The sequence below is a fragment of the Lactuca virosa genome, chromosome 7, assembly GCF_052849685.1.
Source record: "Lactuca virosa cultivar CGN04683 chromosome 7, Lactuca_virosa_CGN04683_v6, whole genome shotgun sequence".
NCBI lineage: Eukaryota > Viridiplantae > Streptophyta > Magnoliopsida > Asterales > Asteraceae > Lactuca > Lactuca virosa.
This window is the reverse complement of record NC_136432.1, coordinates 53,068,069-53,086,383: the sequence shown is the minus strand read 5'-3', so window position 1 is coordinate 53,086,383 and position 18,315 is coordinate 53,068,069.

Below are 18,315 nucleotides of genomic sequence, written 5' to 3'. Positions count from 1 at the left end.
CATAATCACAGACTGGTCCGGGTTTGCCTCTGAAATGATAGGCAGTTTTGTAAAAATCACCATAAATTGTAGAAAAATCATATGGAGATGTGCAAGTAGTCATTTTAAAGCTACGAGTTTGAACTACTTGCACCTGGAACAGTTTTGAAAACTAAAATATTTAAGTTGACCAAAACAGTCCGTGATCGAAGTCCATCTTTTCTGATGTAATCTGTTAGAAAAAGTTTAATTGTGTTCTTGATGATTTTACTTGTATTCCCCCCTTAAAACTTAAGAAGAACATGTAAATGTAGGGGTATGAACTCACCATATGTGGTTTCAGTAGATGAAAGTGAGAGAGAGGAAGTATTCAACCCAAGAACACTAAGAAGATGTCTTGATGATTCGAGAATCTAACACCGAATAAGATGGAATTTGTGTAAGATATCATTGATTTGAGTATAATGGAGTGTAATAATTATATGAATGATGAAGATACTTACTAATTGAAGAAGAAATCCCTGGAGAAAGCCTTGAAGTTGAGAGAAAAGATGAGAGAATTTTGGAGAGTGTTCTTTGGTTGTTAAGTGTAGAATGAAAGGACTTTATGGAGAATGAGGAGAGAGGATCAATCCTCCAGCTCTTAGAACGTGGGAAGAGCTGGAGATTGGGTGTAAAGGTCCACTAAGGTGACAAGGAGTAGTGGGAAAGAGTGGCTGATCATAGAGTGAGGTGGTGGTGGTTTGCTTTTGCCATAAATTAAGGAAAAGCAAATATTCCCTCAATAATTAGTTCAACCACTAATTCTTTTAATATATTTTTATAAAAGCCCTGGGGATTTATATATTTTGGGGCCTTAGTTTATAAAATAAAGTTTTGGGTGAAAATCCCACGTTAAAATAATGAAAAACGGAGTTAAAACGAAGTCGTAGTCGAAAACCGGGTGAAATGGGGCTGTCTGCGAGACCTCTCGCATGGAGCCGAACCTGAGAGGCTTCGCATGCGAGGCTTCGGTCCTGAAAGGCTTCTCATGAGAGGCTTCGGTCCTGAGAGGCTTCTAAGAGGCTTCTCTTCTAATAGGAGGGTTTTGGTTCCTTAAGGTTATTTTACCCGTTTTTACCCCGTTTCAAGTGGTTTTGAGAGAGATTTCAAATCGAAAGAGATAGAGTGAAAACGATTTAGAGAGGTTTCGTTTGTGATTAATTTGAGTGTCCGGCTTCACAACGCAAGGTTCGTAAACCCCGTTAAACCGTGTTCTTAGCGCCCCATCCTCAAAAGCACTTGGTTACCTGTTTAATGATTTCCTGAGAATACAAGTTGTTTTGAAAGAGTGTCAACACAAAGGTTGGTGAGTTCATAAGCTTTTGTTTGGTATTATTAAAAACCTTTCGTTTGTAAAAGTAGTATTTGTGTTAGAAAATCCAATATTTTCCTTAAAATGTATATGTAGTCTTAAATTCAAAGACCGGAATGTATAAGTAACTTTTCTTACTTATAATAAATAATGTAAGTTTAAATCGACATAGACTCGTTAAATTTTAATGAAGTTTCCGTAAATTTCAATGTTTATTAATATTTTATGTGAGTTTATTATAACCATGCTATGACCAAGGTTGCCTAAAACGACGTTCTTCAGGCGTCGGAAATGTTATGACATTTGTCACCCCAGACCTATCGGTCTAACTGTTGCATGCAGTTTAGGTGTGGGTTTGTCAAACCCAATATAGATCTATACACAAGTATCACGCTCTCCCTCGAGGAGACTCTGGTTATAATACAGGACTTATTTGTAAATTGAATCGAATGTCTCACAGAAGTCATTAACGAATTTACGTGTAGTGTAATGAAAACTTGGTACCGTATGGCCGTACCTTGCTTAATGAAAATCTTCTTTGTATAAATATACCCTTTTTAAATGTATGTGTTATGTAATGTATCATAAACTATACCTATTATAGTTTATCAACCAAGGGTAGTACGTAGTAATGTATACAAACTATATTCAAAATAGTTTATTAAATGTTTGAATATATCGGTTGTACTTTGATTATAATCACTTGTTATTCTTTATATTCAATATGTCCAAATCCATTTGTAAACTGATGTGTGTCTATATATTAAGACAAAATGACATATATTGCAATAACATATAATCACATAAAGATATACACCTTGCTCAACATGTTACAAGGTGAAATGAAATTGACAGCAGCTTTTTGTTGAATACAGTTTTTGTTGCTGTTCTTAGAAAATTTATAGAAAAATCATCAAAGCTCCAAATCCAAATCCGCAAATTCTGAGAATTTGGAATATGAGTCTAGTTTGTTCGTAAATTTTATCATGATTTTTAGTGATCTCTAACAGAGGTGAAGATGTTCATAATCACAGACTGGTCCGGGTTTGCCTCTGAAATGATAGGCAGTTTTGTAAAAATCACCATAAATTGTAGAAAAATCATATGGAGATGTGCAAATAGTCAATTTAAAGCTACGAGTTTGAACTACTTGCACCTGGAACAGTTTTGAAAACTAAAATATTTAAGTTGACCAAAACAGTCTGTGATCGAAGTCCATCTTTTCTGATGTAATCTGTTAGAAAAAGTTTAATTGTGTTCTTGATGATTTTACTTGTATTCCCCCCTTAAAACTTAAGAAGAACATGTAAATGTAGGGGTATGAACTCACCATATGTGGTTTCAGTAGATGAAAGTGAGAGAGAGGAAGTATTCAACCCAAGAACACTAAGAAGATGTCTTGATGATTCGAGAATCTAACACCGAATAAGATGGAATTTGTGTAAGATATCATTGATTTGAGTATAATGGAGTGTAATAATTATATGAATGATGAAGATACTTACTAATTGAAGAAGAAATCCCTGGAGAAAGCCTTGAAGTTGAGAGAAAAGATGAGAGAATTTTGGAGAGTGTTCTTTGGTTGTTAAGTGTAGAATGAAAGGACTTTATGGAGAATGAGGAGAGAGGATCAATCCTCCAGCTCTTAGAATGTGGGAAGAGCTGGAGATTGGGTGTAAAGGTCCACTAAGGTGACAAGGAGTAGTGGGAAAGAGTGGCTGATCATAGAGTGAGGTGGTGGTGGTTTGCTTTTGCCATAAATTAAGGAAAAGCAAATATTCCCTCAATAATTAGTTCAACCACTAATTCTTTTAATATATTTTTATAAAAGCCCTGGGGATTTATATATTTTGGGGCCTTAGTTTATAAAATAAAGTTTTGGGTGAAAATCCCACGTTAAAATAATGAAAAACGGAGTTAAAACGATGTCGTAGTCGAAAACCGGGTGAAATGGGGCTGTCTGCGAGACCTCTCGCATGGAGCCGAACCTGAGAGGCTTCGCATGCGAGGCTTCGGTCCTGAAAGGCTTCTCATGAGAGGCTTCGGTCCTGAGAGGCTTCTAAGAGGCTTCGCTTCTAAGAGGAGGGTTTTGGTTCCTTAAGGTTATTTTACCCGTTTTTACCCCGTTTCAAGTGGTTTTTGACCCGGTTAAGGGTCGGGATGGCCCGAATGATTCCAAAAAGTTATGAGAACTTTTGAGAGAGATTTGGGAGAGATTTCAAATCGAAAGAGATAGAGTGAAAACGATTCAGAGAGGTTTCGTTTGTGATTAATTTGAGTGTCTGGCTTCACAACGCAAGGTTCGTAAACCCCGTTAAACCGTGTTCTTAGCGCCCCATCCTCAAAAGCACTTGGTTACCTGTTTAATGATTTCCTGAGAATACAAGTTGTTTTGAAAGAGTGTCAACACAAAGGTTGGTGAGTTCATAAGCTTTTGTTTGGTATTATTAAAAACCTTTCGTTTGTAAAAGTAGTATTTGTGTTAGAAAATCCAATATTTTCCTTAAAATGTATATGTAGTCTTAAATTCAAAGACCGGAATGTATAAATAACTTTTCTTACTTATAATAAATAATGTAAGTTTAAATCGACATAGACTCGTTAAATTTTAATGAAGTTTCCGTAAATTCCAATGTTTATTAATACTTTATGTGAGTTTATTATAACCATGGTATGACCAAGGTTGCCTAAAACGACGTTCTTCAGGCGTCGGAAATGTTATGACATTTGTCACCCCAGACCTATCGGTCTAACTGTTGCATGCAGTTTAGGTGTGGGTTTGTCAAACCCAATATAGATCTATACACAAGTATCACGCTCTCCCTCGAGGAGACTCTGGTTATAATACAGGACTTATTTGTAAATTGAATCGAATGTCTCACAGAAGTCATTAACGAATTTACGTGTAGTGTAATGAAAACTTGGTACCGTATGGCCGTACCTTGCTTAATGAAAATCTTCTTTGTATAAATGTACCCTTTTTAAATGTATGTGTTATGTAATGTATCATAAACTATACCTATTATAGTTTATCAACCAAGGGTACTACGTAGTAATGTACACAAACTATATTCAAAATAGTTTATTAAATGTTTGAATATATCGGTTGTACTTTGATTATAATCACTTGTTATTCTTTATATTCAATATGTCCAAATCCATTTGTAAACTGATGTGTGTCTATATATTAAGACAAAATGACATATATTGCAATAACATATAATCACATAAAGATATACACCTTGCTCAACATGTTACAAGGTGAAATGAAATTGACAGCAGCTTTTTGTTGAATACAGTTTCTGTTGCTGTTCTTAGAAAATTTATAGAAAAATCATCAAAGCTCCAAATCCAAATCCGCAAATTCTGAGAGTTTGGAATATGAGTCTAGTTTGTTCGTAAATTTTATCATGATTTTTAGTGATCTCTAACAGAGGTGAAGATGTTCATAATCACAGACTGGTCCGGGTTTGCCTCTGAAATGATAGGCAGTTTTGTAAAAATCACCATAAATTGTAGAAAAATCATATGGAGATGTGCAAGTAGTCATTTTAAAGCTACGAGTTTGAACTACTTGCACCTGGAACAGTTTTGAAAACTAAAATATTTAAGTTGACCAAAACAGTCCGTGATCGAAGTCCATCTTTTCTGATGTAATCTGTTAGAAAAAGTTTAATTGTGTTCTTGATGATTTTACTTGTATTCCCCCCTTAAAACTTAAGAAGAACATGTAAATGTAGGGGTATGAACTCACCATATGTGGTTTCAGTAGATGAAAGTGAGAGAGAGGAAGTATTCAACCCAAGAACACTAAGAAGATGTCTTGATGATTCGAGAATCTAACACCGAATAAGATGGAATTTGTGTAAGATATCATTGATTTGAGTATAATGGAGTGTAATAATTATATGAATGATGAAGATACTTACTAATTGAAGAAAGAAATCCTTGGAGAAAGCCTTGAAGTTGAGAGAAAAGATGAGAGAATTTTGGAGAGTGTTCTTTGGTTGTTAAGTGTAGAATGAAAGGACTTTATGGAGAATGAGGAGAGAGGATCAATCCTCCAGCTCTTAGAACGTGGGAAGAGCTGGAGATTGGGTGTAAAGGTCCACTAAGGTGACAAGGAGTAGTGGGAAAGAGTGGCTGATCATAGAGTGAGGTGGTGGTGGTTTGCTTTTGCCATAAATTAAGGAAAAGCAAATATTCCCTCAATAATTAGTTCAACCACTAATTCTTTTAATATATTTTTATAAAAGCCCTGGGGATTTATATATTTTGGGGCCTTAGTTTATAAAATAAAGTTTTGGGTGAAAATCCCACGTTAAAATAATGAAAAACGGAGTTAAAACGAAGTCGTAGTCGAAAACCGGGTGAAATGGGGCTGTCTGCGAGACCTCTCGCATGGAGCCGAACCTGAGAGGCTTCGCATGCGAGGCTTCGGTCCTGAAAGGCTTCTCATGAGAGGCTTCGGTCCTGAGAGGCTTCTAAGAGGCTTCGCTTCTAATAGGAGGGTTTTGGTTCCTTAAGGTTATTTTACCCGTTTTTACCCCGTTTCAAGTGGTTTTTGACCCGGTTAAGGGTCGGGATGGCCCGAATGATTCCAAAAAGTTATGAGAACTTTTGAGAGAGATTTGGGAGAGATTTCAAATCGAAAGAGATAGAGTGAAAACGATTTAGAGAGGTTTCGTTTGTGATTAATTTGAGTGTCCGGCTTCACAACGCAAGGTTCGTAAACCCCGTTAAACCGTGTTCTTAGCGCCCCATCCTCAAAAGCACTTGGTTACCTGTTTAATGATTTCCTGAGAATACAAGTTGTTTTGAAAGAGTGTCAACACAAAGGTTGGTGAGTTCATAAGCTTTTGTTTGGTATTATTAAAAACCTTTCGTTTGTAAAAGTAGTATTTGTGTTAGAAAATCCAATATTTTCCTTAAAATGTATATGTAGTCTTAAATTCAAAGACCGGAATGTATAAGTAACTTTTCTTACTTATAATAAATAATGTAAGTTTAAATCGACATAGACTCGTTAAATTTTAATGAAGTTTCCGTAAATTCCAATGTTTATTAATACTTTATGTGAGTTTATTATAACCATGCTATGACCAAGGTTGCCTAAAACGACGTTCTTCAGGCGTCGGAAATGTTATGACATTTGTCACCCCAGACCTATCGGTCTAACTGTTGCATGCAGTTTAGGTGTGGGTTTGTCAAACCCAATATAGATTTATACACAAGTATCACGCTCTCCCTCGAGGAGACTCTGGTTATAATACAGGACTTATTTGTAAATTGAATCGAATGTCTCACAGAAGTCATTAACGAATTTACGTGTAGTGTAATGAAAACTTGGTACCGTATGGCCGTACCTTGCTTAATGAAAATCTTCTTTGTATAAATGTACCCTTTTTCAATGTATGTGTTATGTAATGTATCATAAACTATACCTATTATAGTTTATCAACCAAGGGTAGTACGTAGTAATGTATACAAACTATATTCAAAATAGTTTATTAAATGTTTGAATATATCGGTTGTACTTTGATTATAATCACTTATTATTCTTTATATTCAATATGTCCAAATCCATTTGTAAACTGATGTGTGTGTATGTATTAAGACAAAATGACATATATTGCAATAACATATAATCACATAAAGATATACACCTTGCTCAACATGTTACAAGGTGAAATGAAATTGACAGCAGCTTTTTGTTGAATACAGTTTTTGTTGCTGTTCTTAGAAAATTTATAGAAAAATCATTAAAGCTCCAAATCCAAATCCGCAAATTCTGAGAGTTTGGAATATGAGTCTAGTTTGTTCGTAAATTTTATCATGATTTTTAGTGATCTCTAACAGAGGTGAAGATGTTCATAATCACAGACTGGTCCGGGTTTGCCTCTGAAATGATAGGCAGTTTTGTAAAAATCACCATAAATTGTAGAAAAATCATATGGAGATGTGCAAGTAGTCATTTTAAAGCTACGAGTTTGAACTAATTGCACCTGGAACAGTTTTGAAAACTAAAATATTTAAGTTGACCAAAACAGTCCGTGATCGAAGTCCATCTTTTCTGATGTAATCTGTTAGAAAAAGTTTAATTGTGTTCTTGATGATTTTACTTGTATTCCCCCCTTAAAACTTAAGAAGAACATGTAAATGTAGGGGTATGAACTCACCATATGTGGTTTCAGTAGATGAAAGTGAGAGAGAGGAAGTATTCAACCCAAGAACACTAAGAAGATGTCTTGATGATTCGAGAATCTAACACCGAATAAGATGGAATTTGTGTAAGATATCATTGATTTGAGTATAATGGAGTGTAATAATTATATGAATGATGAAGATACTTACTAATTGAAGAAGAAATCCCTGGAGAAAGCCTTGAAGTTGAGAGAAAAGATGAGAGAATTTTGGAGAGTGTTCTTTGGTTGTTAAGTGTAGAATGAAAGGACTTTATGGAGAATGAGGAGAGAGGATCAATCCTCCAGCTCTTAGAACGTGGGAAGAGCTGGAGATTGGGTGTAAAGGTCCACTAAGGTGACAAGGAGTAGTGGGAAAGAGTGGCTGATCATAGAGTGAGGTGGTGGTGGTTTGCTTTTGCCATAAATTAAGGAAAAGCAAATATTCCTTCAATAATTAGTTCAACCACTAATTCTTTTAATATATTTTTATAAAAGCCCTGGGGATTTATATATTTTGGGGCCTTAGTTTATAAATAAAGTTTTGGGTGAAAATCCCACGTTAAAATAATGAAAAACGGAGTTAAAACGAAGTCGTAGTCGAAAACCGGGTGAAATGGGGCTGTCTGCGAGACCTCTCGCATGGAGCCGAACCTGAGAGGCTTCGCATGCGAGGCTTCGGTCCTGAAAGGCTTCTCATGAGAGGCTTCGGTCCTGAGAGGCTTCTAAGAGGCTTCGCTTCTAATAGTAGGGTTTTGGTTCCTTAAGGTTATTTTACCCGTTTTTACCCCGTTTCAAGTGGTTTTTGACCCGGTTAAGGGTCGGGATGGCCCGAATGATTCCAAAAAGTTATGAGAACTTTTGAGAGAGATTTGGGAGAGATTTCAAATCGAAAGAGATAGAGTGAAAACGATTTAGAGAGGTTTCGTTTGTGATTAATTTGAGTGTCCGGCTTCACAACGCAAGGTTCGTAAACCCCGTTAAACCGTGTTCTTAGCGCCCCATCCTCAAAAGCACTTGGTTACCTGTTTAATGATTTCCTGAGAATACAAGTTGTTTTGAAAGAGTGTCAACACAAAGGTTGGTGAGTTCATAAGCTTTTGTTTGGTATTATTAAAAACCTTTCGTTTGTAAAAGTAGTATTTGTGTTAGAAAATCCAATATTTTCCTTAAAATGTATATGTAGTCTTAAATTCAAAGACCGGAATGTATAAGTAACTTTTCTTACTTATAATAAATAATGTAAGTTTAAATCGACATAGACTCGTTAAATTTTAATGAAGTTTCCGTAAATTCCAATGTTTATTAATACTTTATGTGAGTTTATTATAACCATGCTATGACCAAGGTTGCCTAAAACGACGTTCTTCAGGCGTCGGAAATGTTATGACATTTGTCACCCCAGACCTATCGGTCTAACTGTTGCATGCAGTTTAGGTGTGGGTTTGTCAAACCCAATATAGATCTATACACAAGTATCACGCTCTCCCTCGAGGAGACTCTGGTTATAATACAGGACTTATTTGTAAATTGAATCGAATGTCTCACAGAAGTCATTAACGAATTTACGTGTAGTGTAATGAAAACTTGGTACCGTATGGCCGTACCTTGCTTAATGAAAATCTTCTTTGTATAAATGTACCCTTTTTAAATGTATGTGTTATGTAATGTATCATAAACTATACCTATTATAGTTTATCAAGCAAGGATACTACGTAGTAATGTATACAAACTATATTCAAAATAGTTTATTAAATGTTTGAATATATCGGTTGTACTTTGATTATAATCACTTGTTATTCTTTATATTCAATATGTCCAAATCCATTTGTAAACTGATGTGTGTCTATATATTAAGACAAAATGACATATATTGCAATAACATATAATCACATAAAGATATACACCTTGCTCAACATGTTACAAGGTGAAATGAAATTGACAGTAGTTTTTTGTTGAATACAGTTTCTGTTGCTGTTCTTAGAAAATTTATAGAAAAATCATCAAAGCTCCAAATCCAAATCCGCAAATTCTGAGAGTTTGGAATATGAGTCTAGTTTGTTCGTAAATTTTATCATGATTTTTAGTGATCTCTAACAGAGGTGAAAATGTTCATAATCACAGACTGGTCCGGGTTTGCCTCTGAAATGATAGGCAGTTTTGTAAAAATCACCATAAATTGTAGAAAAATCATATGGAGATGTGCAAGTAGTCATTTTAAAGCTACGAGTTTGAACTACTTGAACCTGGAACAGTTTTGAAAACTAAAATATTTAAGTTGACCAAAACAATCCGTGATCGAAGTCCATCTTTTCTGATGTAATCTGTTAGAAAAAGTTTAATTGTGTTCTTGATGATTTTACTTGTATTCCCCCCTTAAAACTTAAGAAGAACATGTAAATGTAGGGGTATGAACTCACCATATGTGGTTTCAGTAGATGAAAGTGAGAGAGAGGAAGTATTCAACCCAAGAACACTAAGAAGATGTCTTGATGATTCGAGAATCTAACACCGAATAAGATGGAATTTTTGTAAGATATCATTGATTTGAGTATAATGGAGTGTAATAATTATATGAGTGATGAAGATACTTACTAATTGAAGAAAGAAATCCCTGGAGAAAGCCTTGAAGTTGAGAGAAAAGATGAGAGAATTTTGGAGAGTGTTCTTTGGTTGTTAAGTGTAGAATGAAAGGACTTTATGGAGAATGAGGAGAGAGGATCAATCCTCCAGCTCTTAGAACGTGGGAAGAGCTGGAGATTGGGTGTAAAGGTCCACTAAGGTGACAAGGAGTAGTGGGAAAGAGTGGCTGATCATAGAGTGAGGTGGTGGTGGTTTGCTTTTGCCATAAATTAAGGAAAAGCAAATATTCCCTCAATAATTAGTTCAACCACTAATTCTTTTAATATATTTTTATAAAAGCCCTGGGGATTTATATATTTTGGGGCCTTAGTTTATAAAATAAAGTTTTGGGTGAAAATCTCACGTTAAAATAATGAAAAACGGAGTTAAAACGAAGTCGTAGTCGAAAACCGGGTGAAATGGGGCTGTCTGCGAGACCTCTCGCATGGAGCCGAACCTGAGAGGCTTCGCATGCGAGGCTTCGGTCCTGAAAGGCTTCTCATGAGAGGCTTCGGTCCTGAGAGGCTTCTAAGAGGCTTCGCTTCTAATAGGAGGGTTTTTGGTTCCTTAAGGTTATTTTACCCGTTTTTACCCCGTTTCAAGTGGTTTTTGACCCGGTTAAGGGTCGGGATGGCCCGAATGATTCCAAAAAGTTATGAGAACTTTTGAGAGAGATTTGGGAGAGATTTCAAATCGAAAGAGATAGAGTGAAAACGATTTAGAGAGGTTTCGTTTGTGATGAATTTGAGTGTCCGGCTTCACAACGCAAGGTTCGTAAACCCCGTTAAACCGTGTTTTAGTGTCGTACACACTCCCGATGAGTGTGCAATAATGTTTTATCGTTTTGGTTCAGTGTTTACTGCATTTGAGACTTAGGAAATTCAACACACGAACTTTCCAAATGATGTTTCTCTCATTAAAATATTGCATTGTACAGTAATTACATAGTGTAAACCCTAATATACAAGGTTAATTGAATTGATTGGTTTTGACTTATTGACTTTGTTTGAATTTGACTTGACTCAATTTTTGACGGTTGTCACATCATCCCCCCGTTAGAAGGAATTTCGTCCCGAAATTTGCATTTGACTGGGACATCAAGAGTTTGGGAAAAGATGTGGGTATTTTTGTTTCATTTGATCTTCGCGTTCCCAGGTGAACTCAGGCCCTCGTTTAGCGTTCCAACGGACCTTCACGATGGGAATACGACTTTGTTTCGTTCGTTTGATTTCCCGATACATGATTTCGACTGGTTCCTCCACGAAGTGGAGATTTTCGTTAACTTCGATTTCGTCGAGTGGTATTACGAGTGTCTCATCAGACAAACACTTCTTTAGGTTCGACACGTGAAATGTGGGATGTACTTTGTCGAGTTCCTGAGGTAATCGAAGTTTGTATGCTACTGGCCCAATCCTAGCAAGGATTTCGAATGGCCCGATGTACCTTGGATTTAGTTTCCCGCGTTTGCCGAATCGTATCATTCCTTTCCAAGGGGAAACTTTTAGTAGTACACGATCACCCACCTGGAATTCCAAGGGTTTGCGTCGTTTGTCTGCGTAACTCTTTTGCCGATCGCGAGACGCTTTCAGTCTTTCTCGAATTTGAACGATCTTTTCTGTGGTTTCCCTTATGATTTCAGGGCCAGTGAGGGTGCTATTAGAGACTTGCCCTCTAGCTAGCTGTGTATCCCCCACCTCAGCCCAACACAGGGGTGATCTGCATTTGCGACCGTAAAGAGCTTCGAATGGAGCGACTTTGATGCTAGTATGATAGCTGTTATTGTAGGAGAATTCGATAAGCGGTAGATGGATATCCCATGCTTTACCGAAGTCTATCACACAAGCTCTTAACATGTCTTCCAACGTTTGAATGGTTCGTTCGCTCTGTCCGTCGGTTTGTGGGTGGTAGGCCGTACTCATGTCAAGCCTAGTTCCCAATGATTTTTGTAGAGACTGCCAAAACTGTGAGGTAAATCTACTATCTCTATCGGAGATAATGGATATCGGCACACCATGGAGTCGTACAATCTCTTTGATGTACGTTCTAGTCAGCTTCTCCATCTTGTCGGTTTCTTTTATCGGTAGGAAGTGTGCTGATTTGGTCAATCTGTCTACGATTACCCATATGGTGTCAAGCCCGCCCGATGTCTTAGGCAGCTTGGTTATGAAGTCCATGGTTATTCGTTCCCACTTCCACTCAGGTATATCCGGCTGTTGTAATAGCCCGGATGGTTTCTGGTATTCGATTTTGACCTTGGCGCAAGTCAGACACTTGCTCACATAGGTAGCAATCTCAGCTTTCATGTTCGGCCACCAGTATAATTTCTTGAGGGCCAGATACATCTTATCTGACCCGGGATGGATGGAGTATCGAGTCTTGTGTGCTTCATTCATGACGACGTCTCGGAGTCCACCGAACTTCGGTGTCCAGATTCGGTTCATGAGATAACGTAAATTCGTTAATGACTTCTGTGAGACATTCGATTCAATTTACAAATAAGTCATGTATTATAACCAGAGTCTCCTCGAGGGAGAGCGTGATACTTGTGTATAGATCTATATTGGGTTTGACAAACCCACACCTAAACTGCATGCAACAGTTAGACCGATAAGTCTGGGGTGACAAATGTCATAACATTTCCGACGCCTGAAGAACGTCGTTTTAGGCAACCTTGGTCATACCATGGTTATAATAAACTCACATAAAGTATTAATAAACATTGGAATTTACGGAAACTTCATTAAAATTTAACGAGTCTATGTCGATTTAAACTTACATTATTTATTATAAGTAAGAAAAGTTACTTATACATTCCGGTCTTTGAATTTAAGACTACATATACATTTTAAGGAAAATATTGGATTTTCTAACACAAATACTACTTTTACAAACGAAAGGTTTTTAATAATACCAAACAAAAGCTTATGAACTCACCAACCTTTGTGTTGACACTCTTTCAAAACAACTTGTATTCTCAGGAAATCATTAAACAGGTAACCAAGTGCTTTTGAGGATGGGGCGCTAAGGCGTCTACTATTTCATATTTTGTCAACATATTGTAATTGATTCGTAAACATGTAATTCATACAATGATGTAACTTTTTCAATTATATATATGTTGGTTGTGTTTGCTTCAATTACTATTACAATTGTTGTTATGATACTATACATGAAGTCCTCCACCCCTGGACGTTTCCGCCATCCTTGGTTTGGGGGTGTGACAGATTGGTATCAGAGCACAGTTTATAGTGAATTAAGTATATCAAACCACATAAGATATACAAACTATAAACACAATTGGGACTAATAGTCTCTGATTTGTGCATTTTTCAAATAAATATACTTTTAGAAAATAAATGATTTTCTTGATTAAAGTATACATACATACATTACATGCTCGCATGGTATTATAACTAGCGAAAAACATAAAGCAAAAGAAGAAGAGTTGAACATTTTGAGTATGCCTTAGTATATGTGGATTAAGTCTGGGAAGGATATAGCCTGATCAACTATATATGTCCGGGAATTGACTTGCATATACCGGGGGATGGTCAGAATGGGCAACAAATCTAACAAACCTAATAACACACTACAAAGGATACTTTAAGAACTCAAAACTAAACATTTACAAATACTATAGGAGTATTTTGTGTTACTATAATAAATTATCTGAGAATTAAATAGGTCTTTATTTATAGATCAATAGCTGCTAAGTGGATGCGCTAAGGTCATATGTAACTAAGATGCTATAGACTTAGAATTTATGTATCTTTGTTTCACTTCCTGTCCTTGTTTGGTTGTGGTCTTGGAGTTAGGGTCATCTATTCGAAGGACTATTATATCTTAATCACATATGACTGGTATGCACTTTGCAACTAATGAAGTAACCGATAAAGATCTTTTTAAAACATAAATACATTAATTATGTCCCGACTAAATTAGTATGTGTGAAACTTTTACAAACGGTCATATACTTGGAAACAAGGAAACTCAAATAAAATATTTTATACTTTCATTTTACCTCATAACCCAATGTATTGGGTCAATTAAAAGTATAAAATCGTATGTATCGTAAACATACCGGAAAACAACGTAATAATATACTTTATGTATAAAATATTTTCCTATAAATATACTTTTACTAAAAGAACATTGGTTTACAACTTATGACAGAACCATGCCGCCAAGGAAGGAGACTAGACTATCTAGCAGCACAGCACCACCCCCACTACCACTACCAACACCACCATCACCATCACTGACACCTCCACCACCATCACCAACGCCTCTGCCGCCGCTTCCACAATTTGATCCAGCAATACTCCAAGCTGCAATAGCAACAGCAGTAGCGGCAGCCGTGTCCCAAATTGTCTCTAATGGGAATGGTGGATCTGGGCCAGGTGTTACACCCTCTAACCAGGGCGACAGATGGGTGCGCACAAGAGAGTGTTCTTACAAAGACTTCACCAATGGCAAACCCGACAGTTTCGATGGGAGCGGGGGAGTCATCGCTTTAATGCAATGGTTTGAAAGGACCGAAGTAGTCTTTCAAGTGTGCTCTTGCCCCGAAGCGAACAAAGTTAAGTTCGCAGCCTTCACTTTCATCGGTCGGGCCCTTACTTGGTGGAACTGCCGGATTAGTTCACTTACTCTCGAAGTGGCTAGCTCCATAACCTGGGAAGAACCAAAAACCATGATGATGAAGGAGTAACTGCCCGAGAGGCGAAATTCAAAAGCTGGAACAAGAACTTTGGAATCTCAGGATGACGGGCTCCGACCTTGAAACCTACACCACCCGATTCAATGAATTGGCCCTCCTCTGCCCAGCAATGGTCACTCCAGAAGATAAGAAGGTGGAACGATACCTCTGGGGACTAACATCCCGGATTCACGATAGCGTACTAGCCTCGAAACCCACTACTTTTGCAAGTGCCAAAGAATTGGCACAACAACTTATCGACCATAGAGCCAGCCAAGGCACTATAGCGACCACCACTGATCAATCAAAAGGGGGAAACAACAAAAGGAAGTTTTGGAACCAAAAGAAGAGCCAACCAGCACAAGACCCCGCTAAGAAGCAACAAACTGTTGCTGTCTATGCTGCCACTACTGCTACCACTCCAGCACCACCGAAGCCATATGCTGGAACCCTACCCAAGTGCAACAAGTGCAACTTTCACCACAATGGTGCTTGTAGGGAGATGAACTGTAACAACTGCGACAGGAAGGGGCACACTGCTCGTTTCTGTAAAGCGCCGGCTCGACCAATCAACCAAGTCGCCAGTACAGGGGCAACCCGAACCTGCTACAACTGTGGAGACGCAGGTCACTTCAAAAGAAACTGCCCCAAAGCACAAGCCCCTAATGCTGGTGGAGTAGGAAGAATCCTGGCAATAGGACATGGGGAAGCAGTTGAGGATCCCGCGGTGGTTACCGGTACGTTTCTCCTCAATAACTCTTATGCATGCGTACTATTCGATAGTGGAGCGGAGAGGAGTTTCGTGAGCCACCAATATAAACAATTACTTGAACAAAATCCCCAATCACTAAAGGATACTTACGTGGTAGAAATGGCAAATGGGAAAGTAGAACGCACTAGCGATATATACTCAGGGTGTACACTCACTCTAGACAACCATACCTTTAAAATTGACCTGATGCCGGTCACCATAAAAAGCTTCGACGTAATCATCGGAATGGATTGGTTAGTTCCTCACCGTGCCGACATTCTATGTTACGAAAGGGCCGTTCGCCTCAATCCACCAAATGGTGAAACCCTTCTCATCTATGGTGACAAACCTAGTGCGAATTTACAAATCATCTCATGCATCAAAGCCCAAAAGTATCTCCGGAAGGAGTACCACGCCTTCTTGGCCCACGTAGTAGACAAGAAACAAGACGTAAAAGACATCAAAGACATCCCCGAAGTGTGTAACTTCCCGGATGTGTTCCCAGAATTAGGAGCAGTGGTATTCGCTTTGAAGATCTGGAGACACTACCTCTACGGCACGAAATGCACTATCTTCACTGATCACAAAAGTCTTCAGCATATCCTCAATCAGAAAGAGCTCAACATACGACAGAGGAGATGGGTAGAGTTGCTGAATGACTACGAGTGCGAAATTCGTTATCATCCGGGCAAGGCCAATGTAGTGGCTGATGCTCTAAGCAGGAAGGAGTACTCGGGCCGCCGAGTAAAATCCTTAGCAATGACGATCCATTCCCATACGACCATACAAATCATGGAAGCTCAACTAGAAGCTTTGAAACTAGAAAAGGTGGCAGGAGAGACATTAAGGGGAATGGATAAAAACTTAGAAGTCAAGGATGATGGAGTACGTTATCTCATGAACCGAATCTGGACACCGAAGTTCGGTGGACTCCGAGACGTCGTCATGAATGAAGCACACAAGACTCGATACTCCATCCATCCCGGGTCAGATAAGATGTATCTGGACCTCAAGAAATTATACTGGTGGCCGAACATGAAAGCTGAGATTGCTACCTATGTGAGCAAGTGTCTGACTTGCGCCAAGGTCAAAATCGAATACCAGAAACCATCCGGGCTATTACAACAGCCGGATATACCTGAGTGGAAGTGGGAACGAATAACCATGGACTTCATAACCAAGCTGCCTAAGACATCGGGCGGGCTTGAAACCATATGGGTAATCGTAGACAGATTGACCAAATCAGCACACTTCCTACCGATAAAAAAAAACCGACAAGATGGAGAAGCTGACTAGAACGTACATCAAAGAGATTGTACGACTCCATGGTGTGCCGATATCCATTATCTCCGATAGAGATAGTAGATTTACCTCACAGTTTTGGCAGTCTCTACAAAAATCATTGGGAACTAGGCTTGACATGAGTACGGCCTACCACCCACAAACCGACGGACAGAGCGAACGAACCATTCAAATGTTGGAAGACATGTTAAGAGCTTGTGTGATAGACTTCGGTAAAGCATGGGATACCCATCTACCGCTTATCGAATTCTCCTACAATAACAGCTATCATACTAGCATCAAAGTCGCTCCATTCGAAGCTCTTTACGGTCGCAAATGCAGATCACCCCAGTGTTGGGCTGAGGTGGGGGATACACAGCTAGCTACAGGGCAAGTCTCTAATAGCACCCTCACTGGCCCTGAAATCATAAGGGAAACTACAGAAAAGATCGTTCAAATTCGAGAAAGACTGAAAGCGTCTCGCGATCGGCAAAAGAGTTACGCAGACAAACGACGCAAACCCTTGGAATTCCAGGTGGGTGATCGTGTACTACTAAAAGTTTCCCCTTGGAAAGGAATGATACGATTCGGCAAACGCGGGAAACTAAATCCAAGGTACATCGGGCCATTCGAAATCCTTGCTAGGATTGGGCCAGTAGCATACAAACTTCGATTACCTCAGGAACTCGACAAAGTACATCCCACATTTCACGTGTCGAACCTAAAGAAGTGTTTGTCTGATGAGACACTCGTAATACCACTCGACGAAATCGAAGTTAACGAAAATCTCCACTTCGTGGAGGAACCAGTCGAAATCATGTATCGGGAAATCAAACGAACGAAACAAAGTCGTATTCCCATCGTGAAGGTCCGTTGGAACGCTAAACGAGGGCCTGAGTTCACCTGGGAACGCGAAGATCAAATGAAACAAAAATACCCACATCTTTTCCCAAACTCTTGATGTCCCAGTCAAATGCAAATTTCGGGACGAAATTCCTTCTAACGGGGGGATGATGTGACAACCGTCAACAATTGAGTCAAGTCAAAGTCAAACAAAGTCAACAAGTCAAAACCAATCAATTCAATTAACCCTTGTATATTAGGGTTTACACTATGTAATTACTGTACAATGCAATATTTTAATGAGAGAAACATCATTTGGAAAGTTCGTGTGTTGAATTTCCTAAGTCTCAAATGCAGTAAACACTGAACCAAAACGATAAAACATTATTGCACACTCATCGGGAGTGTGTACGACACTAAAACACGGTTTAACGGGGTTTACGAACCTTGCGTTGTGAAGCCGGACACTCAAATTAATCACAAACGAAACCTCTCTAAATCGTTTTCACTCTATCTCTTTCGATTTGAAATCTCTCCCAAATCTCTCTCAAAAGTTCTCATAACTTTTTGGAATCATTCGGGCCATCCCGACCCTTAACGGGGT